This window comes from Nerophis ophidion, linkage group LG06, assembly GCF_033978795.1.
Source record: "Nerophis ophidion isolate RoL-2023_Sa linkage group LG06, RoL_Noph_v1.0, whole genome shotgun sequence".
In the NCBI taxonomy this organism is placed as follows: domain Eukaryota; kingdom Metazoa; phylum Chordata; class Actinopteri; order Syngnathiformes; family Syngnathidae; genus Nerophis; species Nerophis ophidion.
The window spans coordinates 44,187,515-44,200,290 of record NC_084616.1 but is presented as its reverse complement, the minus strand read 5'-3'; positions in this window follow the sequence as shown (position 1 = coordinate 44,200,290).

Here is a 12,776-nt window from a genome sequence, read left to right as displayed (position 1 = left end):
GAGGCTGTCATGTCTGTCATTGTTGGTCCAAGGGACTCTGAGGAGCAAGAGCCCCACATAAATCTTTATTAAACACGTAAACAATGTGATAAAGAATATTTAACATTAATCTAGGTATCAAGATATCTGGTCAGGACACTCCTCACTATTTTGCCTTCACCTTCATTGTGGTTTTTGGTGACTTTATATACTCTGGACCTAGACGTCGAGTCCGCGACATACATGGCGTACAATAACTGATACAGTCTGCTTTGCGAGTCCAAATGCATTCGCCGTTTTCCTCGACGGCCAGGTAATACAAAGCACACGCTATCTTTGTTATCACATCCACGAGAGCTCACATTATCTTTGTCTCTCCTTTGACAAATGGACAAAGTTTTTCACTAAGTAGCATCAGAGCTGGCCCGGACATTGGAAAGTTCTTTTGCCGTCTGAGAAGTGTTGTATCCCAAATAGCTGCAATCGCTTTCTTTTAAGGTATTCATGTGTGGTTTCCACACGCGTCTGTACATGTAGAAGAATCAGAAACATGGGCAGGTCTGGATGACTCACCTTCATATTTCAAGTGGCTGTGACGTGTTGTTTCTGATGTCACTTCCTGTGTAGGCGAGGTCTTTCTGGTGTCACTTCCTCTCCGAACTCACTTTGTAAACAATCAATGAGTCCATACAAAGCTAAGAGCTGGAGATTCAAGAATTACACGCACAGCTGACTTACCCGTGTATAAATTTGTCTGAGGAGGGGGACCTTAAACGATGGTTTAGTGTGGCTAAAACGGGGCTTGGGCGACATTATTATTCATTTAAGACTTAGACTTGGACTTCCTTTTATTGTCATTTAAATTTGAGCTTTAGAGTACAGATAATAACAAAATGTTGTTGCATTAGCTCATGGTAGTGCAGGATAAAATAGCAATAAGGTGCAGATATAAATACATAGATTACTCTATAGATAAATATATTGCACTTTTGCATATCTATCCACGTTTTTGGATGTATGTTATATTATCTTTATATTACAGCGAGTTAATCCATTTTGGTGGGTAATTGAGGGGATTATTTTAATGCATTCAGGAGTTTTACGGCCTGAGGGAAGAAGCTGTTACAGAACCTTGAGGTTCTGCTACAAAGGCTGCGGAATCTCTTTCTAGAATCCAGCAGTGAAAACAATCCTTGGTGGGGGTGGGAAGAGTCTCTGCATAGGGGTTGAATGACTTAGTGTAGACATGGCCTTAGAAAGTTACCCAACAGCACCGCTTTTTTTTTTTTTTTGCCCTGTTCAGCTACTCAGGCAAATCATGTTGTTGATGTCACCAGAATATATTTACAGAATGTAGAAATGTGCGTACGACGGCCATGAAGTTGCCATGAGGCGCCGTACATTTTTTACATTCAGTTCACTCTTCATACATGTCAACGTTGCAGTGAAAAAGGGCGTATGCCGGGTTTTTTGTGCGTACGCACTCTTAATAAATTAGGTCCCTGTTGTCACTTGCAGGTATTAGCTTGTAACTAAAGAACGATAAACCTTTGTTTTTCAACCATGGGAAGGAAGAGAGTGAACGTGAAGGATGGTGCATGAGAAGAAGAAGTGGACGATATCCATAGAATTAAAGAAACAAAACATCAAAAACATGAGTGGGAATTTTTCTTGTGGATCAATAAAGTTTGTTGAAGTCTAAGTTAAACAGTGTGTAGCGAACTTGGCAAAACGATTCGAGCATACCACTGCTAGTCTGCACCATACTAAAGCATATCATGTTCTGATGTTAATATATTATCTAAACAGTGGACATTTATCCATGAAAATATAAGGAACATGCTGATGGTGTGTTTAATGGAGGAACAAGAAGTCCACTGTCCAAAGTAAATACTGTACATTATTATTACAATACTTAAATACTACTGTAGTTGTTTGTAGTACATTCTAGTGTATTGTTTGATAAATTTTGTAAATATGTATCTTAATAATATTTTTTAAAGGCATGTTTCATAAAAAAACAATTTCAATCATTTCAATGGGAGACGTTGATTTGAGTTAAGATCGTGAGTTGAGGTGCTGCTGTACAAAATGGAAAAAAATAATGTTCATACATGTGATTGGCATCAGCCGATGATTTGGTATCAAATTCAACAGTATAAACCACTGTTCTGTATTGATGAAATATATATATTTTTTTCCAAATAACTATATTAATTCTATTCGCCCGCAACTTTTGGTGGCTTCCCTTCAGTTGACCAAGCAGTAGGGTAGTACCGTATGCCGGTATTAGTATAGTACCGCGATACTAATGAATCATACTCGGTACTATACCTCTTCTGAAAAGTACCGATCTTGTAATGACTTGGTATCGGATTGATACCCACATTTAGTGGTATTACCCTCACAACAGAAGAATAAATTATTACTACATTTAAACAGAAGTGTAGATAGAGCATGTTAAAAGAGAAAGCAAGCGGATATTAATAGTAAATAAACAAGAAGATTAATAATTAATTTTCCACCACTTGTCCTTAATAATGTTGACAAAATAATAGAATGATAAATTACACAATATGTTACGGCATATTTCAGCAGACTAAATTAAGAGCCTTTGTTTGTTTACTTACGAACAAAGACAAGTTTTCTTTTATGTTCACTATTTTATTCAAGGACTTAACTGCAATAAAAAACATATGTTTAATGTACCCTAAGATATTTTGATAAAATAAAGCCAATAATGCAATTTTTTGTGGTTCCTTTTATTTAGAAAATTACCGAAAGGTATCAAAATAATTTTAGTACCAGTACAAAAATATTGGTATCGTTCCAACACTATATGATACATATGTATATTTATAGTTTCATAACTCTTTCAGAATTAAAGTTTTAATGAGTTGTCTTGTATGTTCACTATTTTATTTAAGGACAAACTTACAATAGGAAACATATGTTGAATGTACCCTCAGATTTTTTGTTAAAATAAAGCCAATAATAAAAAATTGTGTGGTCTCCTTTTTTCAGAAAAGTACCAAAGGGTATCGAAATGATTTTCAAACCGGTACCAAAATATTGGTATCGTTCCAACACTATATGATACAGATGTACGTTTGTATATTTACAGTTTCATAACTATTTCAGAATTCAAGTATTAATGAGTTGTCTTGTATGTTCACTATTTTATTTAAGGACAAACTTGCAATAAGAAACATATGTTTAATGTACCCTCAGATTTTTTGTTAAAATATAGCAAATTATAAAAATTGTTGTGGTCCCCTTTATTTAGAAAAGTACCTGAAGTATTATCAGATGAATAATACGCAGGATAGTGAGGACTGGGAATCACGCTTTATTTCCAGCTCTGCTTGTTATGACAGTCAACATCCGAACAATGGTGTTACATGGTGCTTGGAACTTCCGTTCCAAGCACATATCACTACATCCCCCCTGTTTAGTTTTAACACCTCCCCTGTAAACTTAGTTATAATAAATTCTCTGCAATAAACACAAAAAACGAGAACAGAGAACCCAAAATTAGCGATATCACTTTTAAGTATTTGTGCAAACATCAGTAAATTGTACAATGTCCGTCAAAATTATATATATATATATATATATATATATATATTATTATTATTATTTTTTTTTGACTAGTCTAGATTGCAAAAACAATAACGTCAATGTTTCAATAAGAACCAACATAACTTGGACTATACATAGTCCTTGAAGTGAGAGGGCCTGCGTATAGCCCTACCACCTCTTGTGTGCCTCTGTCCTGGGCTATTGGGGGCCTGTGGTTTGGTGTGTCTGGGTTCTGGGCTGTTGGGAGACAGTGTGTCACAGGGTGGCGTTGTGGCCGTGTCCGGGAGCTCATGGTGACCCTCGTGAGTGTCCTCCTCTTGGTGCTGCTGCTCAGTACTGTGGGTCTGGTTTACGCTTCTCTGCATTTGTGGGTTGTATAGCCCACGCAGGTGGCTCCTGCACCGTCTGATCCGGTTGCCATTTGGTGTTTGTACAACATAGCTTCTCGGCTCATTGCACTTTTGCACAACAATAGCTGGATGCCATGTTTCTCTGTCCTTGTTTACCACCGTCACATGCTGTCCAGGGCAGAGTGGGGGCAGTTCTCTGCGGCATCCACGATCGTGGTGCTCCTTCATGTCCTCTGCTCTTTGTTCCAGGTGTAGCCTATGTTCCTCCTACCCTGCTCTGCTTGGCAGTAGGGTAGAAATAGGTCTTCCAAACATCAGCTCCGCAGGTGATGGTAGTTTGCTATCGATGGGTGTTGCCCTGACTTGCAGTAATGCCATCTGAAGGTCACCTCCATGTTCCAGGGTTTTTGTTATAATCGATTGGATGTGTCTCACATGCCTTTCAATGAACCCATTGCTCTTTGGGTAGTGTGGCGAGCTTGTAACGTGCTTGATCCCCCAGTCTGTTATACATGTCTTGAAGGCCTGTCCCGTGTATTGAGTCCCGTTGTCCGTTAGGATTTCGTCCACCCGTCGGAACAACGACATGTACCATCGCAGCTTTTGTGCGACCGCATGGCTAGACACCGGCACAGGTATCTCATCCACTAATGGGTATTTGGAGTACCTGTCTACAGTTAAAAGGAACTGGCGACCTTTGACCTCAAATAGGTCAGAGGCCAGAAACTGCCATGGTTTTGACGGTAAGTGGTGTGGGTGAAGGGGTTGTTTTGGGTTTGCATCCTGGTGTTCCACACACACCCTGCATGACCTGCACACACTCTCAATGTCATCATTCATTTTAATCCAGTATACACTCTCTCTTGCAAGGCGACGTGTTTTCTCGATGCCCTGGTGGCCAACATGTAGTTGTGTCAGTATGTCATCAGTCATAGAGTTTGGAATGAGTATCTGTCTGCCTTTGAATATGACTCCTGATTCTATTGCAAGCTCATCTCTGAAGGACCAATAGGCACGCAGATCTTTTGGTATGTCCTTGATGTTCTCCGGCCAGCCTTGGTGGATCACGTCTTTGAGTGCGTTGAGTCGGTGATCCTTGGCAGTCTCAGTGCGAAGAGCATCCTGCTTCTCGGGGGAAAAGTTTATTATTGCAATGGTGTCCTGCTGTGGGTCCTCGATCTCTGCATCGACACCATCAATGCGTTCATCCAGCTCTATGTCACCGTGGTTCTCAGGGTTTGGCAGACGGCTCAGGGTGTCCGCCAGGATCATTTGGGGTCCTGGTCGGTATATGACATCATAGTTGTACCCCTGTGTCTTTATCAGCATGCGCTGGAGTCGTGGTGGTGCAGCATGCAGTGGCTTCACACATATGGTGACTAGTGGTTTGTGGTCCGTTACCACGATAAACGATTTCCCATAAAGGTATGTGTGGTATCGCTGCATCCCATACACTATAGCTAGCATCTCTCGTTCTATGTTGCTGTACCTCGACTGGCAGTCAGTCAGTGTCTTGGAGCCAAAAGCGATGGGTCTGTCGTTCTGCACCAGGGCTATGCCCAATCCCTTCTGTTACGCGTCAACCTCGAGGATTAAAGGAGTGTTTGGGTCATAGTATTTTAGACAGGCATGCTCAGTGACTGTTGACTTTAGGTCTTCGAAGCACTCCTGGTGGTCAGTGTCCCATGTCCATGGTGCTTCGTTTTTCAGCAGCCCCCTCAAGGTGTGAGCTTTATCCGCAAACTTTGTTATATATGGGGACAGGTAAGTCAGCATCCCTACAAATTTGTGCAGATCCTCCTTGTTTTGGGGTGTTGGCATTTTCTGTATGTCCTTAATCTTGGCTGGGTCTGGCCTGATGCCTTTTGCTGTGTACATGTTGCCAAAGAATGTAATGCTGTCTTGTTTTATTGTGCATTTTTCACTGTTGAACACAACGCCTGCCTCAACGGCTCGTTCCATCAGGTTGATTAGGTTCCTGCCATGTTCTTCCTCGTTTTCACCACAGACCGCTATGTCGTCGGCTATGCTGACAACACCCCGCAGCCCCTCCAGGATCTGGTCCATCTTGGCCTGGAAGAGGTCTTGAGAGACACTCAGACCGAATGGCAAGCGCTTCCAGCAGTACCTGCCGAATGGAGTTCGGAATGTTGACTGGGGTTGTGATTCTTCATCAAGGCGTATAGACCAATACCCTGCTTTTGCATCAAGTTTGCTGAATATCTTTGCCCTTGCAAACTCTGGGTTCAGTTCCTCCACAGTTGGGATTTTGTGTGGGCACCGCCAAAGGCCAGCATTCAGTTTTTTAGGGTCCAGGCATATCCTAAGTGACCCGTCTTTTTTGGTGCTGTATGTCAGACTGGAGCACCAGTCTGTATGCTCTTCCACCTTCCGTATCACATCTTGCTCTACCATTTTATTCAGCTCTGCTAGCAACGTGTCCTTTTTATGGATACTGCATTTCCGTGGGGGGTCGATGAATGGTTCAGCATCCTTTTTTAAATAGAGTCTGACTGTTCCCTTGAAATTGCCTATTTTGTCAAACTGGTCTGGATAAGCTGACTTTAAGTCTGTGATGGTCGTTATCATCTTCAGTGGTCTTGTCCCTCTGTCTCTGGCACTGTCCCTCTCCCTCACTGTGTCGACATTGACAGTTACCAGGTTCAATATTTCGCTCGTCGACAGTCCAACTACAGCCGGACCTGGTACATCCACTACATAGAACTTGGCGTTGACCCATTTGGACTCTTTGTATTGACACGGAATTTCAATGGTACCCAGGCAGGGGATCTGATGACCACTGTATGCTGACAGCCTCCTGTAGTTTTTCTTCAGCTTTTTCTGTGCACATGCGTCCTTACCATACATCTGCTTGAAGGTGCATAGTGGGAGTGTGTTGCCAGATGCTCCTGTGTCTATTTTTAGGCGGAGTGTGTATCCGTAACCCCGTAAGTCAGGTGGTCTCACTTTCAATGTTGTGTATGCCTACTCTCTGGGTTGTTTGCTCTCTATGCTGTGCATACATTTCTCGCTGATGGTGATTGAATGGAATTGTGATTGGTACTCACATTCTTCGTCGGCCTCTGAGCCGTCTATGGTGTTGATATGAGACTCACCACGTTGCCTGTAGTGGCCCCTGAAGGTTTGTTGTCTGTCACGTCTCTGTGGTGGTGGGGGGGACTTACTCCTTTGGCCGCCACCCCGTCCGGAGCGTTGCTGTCTCTGCTGCTTGCTTTTCCTACAGGTTTGTGGCTCCTACCACAATTTGGGCACGTCCGCCCTCTGTCCACGGTCTGGATTTTCTCACTGTGTGACATGCCTAGTTGCTGTAACTGTTCGTTACCTGCTGATAGGGGCTTCGTATTTCCGCCCTTCTGCTAGTACATCTGCCAGAGAGTGGCCTTTGGGTTTGCTATACAGGTCATTTCTCATAGCATCATGAGGTGTACTAGCAATGATGAGTTCAATTAGACGTTCGTTGAGCTCTTCATCAGTAAACTGGCATTTTTGCGCTAACGTTCTGGCTCTGGTTACAAAATCATCAATGCTCTCATTTGGCTTTTGCCTGTACTGCATCAGGTGGAGCCTATGGATCCTAAAATTCACATTCAGTTTCAACTGACCTTCATAGAAGTCCCACAGTTTAGCAGGCTTCTTCTTGTCATCCTCAATGAGACCACTGGCGTTCAGCCGTTTTAGTCCTTCATCTCCAATGCCACGACATATTTTCCTTGCTTGTTTAGCAGCGTCTGTTATTTCTTCATCCTCTAGGTAAAGAATCATTTTCTGTTTAAACAGTGATATGGCCTCACTCAGGTCCGGGTCGGTCCAGTTCATGGTCGGTAGGTGTGTAGCCATGGCGCGCTACCGCTAGGGTTTCTCCCGCCGTGCAGACCGCCGCTGTTGGTTAACTCGGCTCTTCCCGTGTAAAGCAGGCAATGGTAGATTATCCTCGGACAATTCCCTCTGTTGTTCTGCTCCGTGGGTGGTTTCCTTTTTCACCGCTGCCACCATGAAGTATTATCAGATGAATAATACGCAGGATAGTGAGGACTGGGAATCACGCTTTATTTCCAGCTCCGCTTGTTATGACAGTCAACATCCGAACAATGGTGTTACACTCAAAACAGTCCCTCGTCACCCCCCGGCGTCACTTTCGTTCCAAGCACATATCACTACAGTACCGAAAAGTATCAAAATAATTTTAGTAATAGTACCAACATATTGGTATCTTTACAACACCAATGATACATATGTATATTTATAGCTTCGATACATATGTATTTTTATAGTTTCATAAATATTTCAGAATTCAAGTATTAATGAGTTGTCTTGTATCTTCACTATTTTATTTAAGGACAAACTTGCAATAAGAAACATATGTTTAATGAACCCTCGGATTTTTTGTTCAAATAAAGCCAAAAATAAAAATGGTTGTGGTCCCCTTTATTTAAAAAAGTACCGACAGGTATCGAAATAATTTTCGTACCGGAAAACACTACCGTGCACCAAAGTGGATCTAAGCAAGTGGTTCTCAAATGGAGGTACGTGCGATTTTTAAAAAATATTCTGAAAATAGCAACAATTCAAAAAGCCTTTATAAATATATTTATTGAATACTACTTCAACAAAATATGAATGTAAGTTCATAAACTGTGAAAAGAAATGCAACAGTGCAATATTCAGTGTTGACAGCTAGATTTTTTGTAGACATGTTCCATAAATATTGATGTTAAAGATTAATTTTTTTTGAAGAAATGTTTAGAATTAAGTTCATGAACCAGATGGATCTCTATTACAATCCCCGAAGAGGGCACTTTAAGTTGATGATTACTTCTATGTGTAGAAATATTCATTTATAATTAAACCACTTGTTTATTTTTCAACACGTTTTTAGTTATTTTCATATCTTTTTTTCCAAATAGTTCAAGCAAGACCACTACAAATGAGCAATATTTTGCAATGTTATACAATTTTATAAATCAGAAACTGATGACATGGTGCTGGGTTTTACTTCTTTATCTCTTTTTTCACTTGAATCACTTGAATTTAAAAAAATGTTCACAGGGGGTACATCACTGAAAAAAGGCTGAGAACCACTGATCTAGGCGATAAGTGACACAAAGGAAACTAACTTTTGCCTCACTCTTTAAATCCATTAAGAAATGATTATGCCAATTTTTTACTGTAACCGCTGAAACCAACCAATGTTTTAAAGAGAGACAATGTTCCTGGGATATGTCTTTGAAAAGAAAAAGACAAAACCTCGAGAGGCATCTTAGCAAAGTCATGTTTTCCTGAGCCTGAACATATTTTCTAATTATGAGCTGTCCCCTTCGGCAGACACATACTAGGCTGTGTGAGCAATGAAGCTGTGACATTTCAATATGAGGCAAGGCAGGACAAGGTACAGTAATCCCTCCTTATGGACTATCTTATAGTAACTTGCATGACTGCTGGGTTAAACATTTTGGAAAAAATGCGCTTAATTCAAGCCTGTCTTTATTTTTATTTTCCAAATGTCACATCAGATGGAGGATTTTTTTCGTTGTTGTCATAGGTCAGTGGGGTGAAAGCTTTTCTGCCTCACGTTGTAAGGCGCTGACATCCTCTCAACCCAAGGGCACAACTGCTAAATGTCACATTTTCTTGCCAATGTCGAGAATAAACCCTTCGAATTTGTCTGAAAGGACTCCCTAAACAAAACAGATGCATTTAGAAAGATTTTCCTTCAGTCTCTGACAAAATGGCCCTCCAGATCACTTTTCTATATGAAGATAATATCTGCAGACAAAAACAGGACCCATCTATCAGGCCATCTTGGATGCGTATCAGAAAACAACACCCATCTGCCGCTTTCCCTCCTCGGCGGCGGCATAAATAGCCGCCGAGCTGGCTGATTGATAATTATCCTTATCTCAGACTGTCTCCTGTTACGGGGAAACAAATAAGGCGAGCAGGGCGCTGGCAGGCAGAGGTCAGCGGGAGGACTTCTACATTTCATGCGGCACTCGGTGAGAGATAGAGGTGCCACGGAGTCAGTGTCTCCGACCCCTAGGTGAGATCTGAACGGGATGATAAAGGCAACTGACGGAGAGAAAATTGGCAGATAATTACAAAGGCTGGAGGGGCACATTTTGTCCCCCCGTGTCTCTTTCTCTCTGTCATATAACACACATTTATCACCACCTCTCAACAACACACACCCAATGCAACACCCGCTCAAATCACCTGGGAGTCCTGTTGCACCAATAAACCCGATGAGTTCGTAGGATTTTTATTGTAATTTGTAGATGTTTGACACATCCTTGAAAATCCTGAAAGGTATGGGCAATTAGGGCATTTCTGTATATACAGTAGAAACTCAACTTACAAGCTTGATTGTTTCTGTGATGAAGCTCTGAACTCAAAATGCTTGTATCTCTAAGCAACGTCTCTCATTGAAATAACTTAGATTCATGTAATTGGTTCTCCCACCTTTTCCCCCCGAACAGGACGATTTTAATATGGTAGGGCGTGGCTTAGATCAGTGGTTCTCAACCTTTTTTCAGTGACATACCCCCTGTGAACATTTTTTTTAATTCAAGTACCCCCTAATCAGAGCAAAGCATTTTTGGTTGAAAAAAATGTGATTTTTCTAGTCTTTTATCTTTAATACATTTGCAAAATAAAAACATTTCAATTGCCATTTTGGGGTATTGTATGTAGAACTTGGAGGACAAAAATGAATTAATTCCATCCATCCATCCCTCCATCCATCCATCCATCCATCTTCTGCTTATCCGAGGTCGGGTCGCGGGGGCAGCAGCCTAAGCAGGGAAACCCAGACTTTCCTCTCCCCAGCCACTTTGTCCAGCTCTTCCCGGGGGATCCCGAGGCGTTCCCAGGCCAGCCAGGAGAAATCCCAACGTGTCCTGGGTCTTCCCCGTGGCCTTCTACCGGTTGGACGTGCCCTAAACACCTCCCTAAGGAGGCGTTCGGGTGGCATCCTGACCAGATGCCCGAACCACCTCATCTGGTTCCTCTCGATGTGGAGGAGCAGCGGCTTTACTTTGAGCTCCTCTCGAATGGCAGAGCTTCTCACCCTATCTCTAAACGAGAGCCCCGCCACCCGGCGGAGAAAACTAATTTTGGCCGCTCGTACCTGTGTTCTTGTCCTTTTGGTCATAACCCAAAGCTCATGACCATAGGTGAGGATGGGAACGTCGATCGACCGGTAAATTGAAAGGTTTGCCTTTCGGCTCAGCTCCTTCTTCACCACAACGGATAGATACAGCGTTCGCATCACTGATGACGCCACACCAATCTCACAATCCACTCTTCCCTCACTCGTGAACAAGACTCCAAGGTACTTGAACTCCTCCACTTGGGGCAGGGTCTCCTCCCTAACTTGGAGATGGCACTCCCCCCAAACCATGGTTTGGAAGTGCTGATTCTCATCCCGGTCGCTTCTCACTCGGCTGCGAACCAATCCAGTGACCGCTGAAGATCCTGGCCAGATGAAGCCATCTGGACCACATCAACTGCAAAAAGAATTAATTCCATTTTAGAATAATGCTGTAATCTAACAAAAAGTGCTGTGAATACTTTCCTGATACATCCCTACTGTAGACAGACATTCTACTAATGTTTGCTCAATTTCCCACTAAATCCTCTGGAGACCCCGCTGACCTTCTCAGTGGTGTTGATGTTGGTGCTGGTTTTTCAGCAATGTGTGGTTCAACATCTAATTTCATGACCTTTGAGGTAATTATCACCATATGCGGGAATATGCACTTTATCAGTGTCAACTGTGGACTAATGATAGTCGATGTTTATAGTCCCTCTCCTGATGGCTACAGAACAGATAACGGAATATTGTTCCACCACATTGTTCCGGGTTGCAGTGCGTTGCTCACATGTCCCTAGATAGGTTGTTTACTGAAAAAGTCTCATTGACTAAATAGACTGATGCAATATTTCCAAAACAAACGCAGTGAACAAAGGCGTTATCTATATTTGTTTGCTTCACACATCTTCATTTGTTATTCATCATCCGCATGTGGGCCATTAATCATGTCATGCATCTCTCAGTGGACACCGTACCCACACCCCCGCAGGTGTGCTGGGGGGCGGGATCCACACTTGAACTTGCAAAGCACGTGAGCCGGAAAGAATGCAGCTGAGCTAAATCGTGACTTGGGAAAATGTATGTGTGTGTGTGTGTGTTGTCTCCATGATTAAGCAGTTGTTGACTTTATCCCTTTTGAAGTGTTTTCCTAATCCCACACTTTGTTTTGTGGTTTCACCCTTCTCCGATTCATCTAAACTCCTCGCATCTCTTATTCTTTTTAATAGCATTTTCATTCTGAAAAAATGTGTTACGTCTCGCCTCGACTACTGTAACGCATTATTTTCGGGTCTCCTCATGTCTAGCATTAAAAGATTACAGTTGGTACAAAATGCGGCTGCTAGACTTTTGACAAGAACAAGAAAGTTTGATCACATTACGCCTGTACTGGCTCACCTGCACTGGCTTCCTGTGCACATAAGATGTGACTTTAAGGTTTTACTACTTACGTATAAAATACTACACGGTCTAGCTCCATCCTATCTTGCCGATTGTATTGTACCATATGTCCCGGCAAGAAATCTGCGTTCAAAGGACTCCGGCTTATTGGTGATTCCCAAAGCCCAAAAAAAGTCTGCGGGCTATAGAGTGTTTTCATTTCGGGCTCCAGTACTCTGGAATGCCCTCCCGGTAACAGTTCGAGATGCCACCTCAGTAGAAGCATTTAAGTCTCACCTTAAAACTCATTTGTATACTCTAGCCTTTAAATAGACTCCCTTTTTAGACCAGTTGATCTGCTGTTTCTTTTCTTTTTC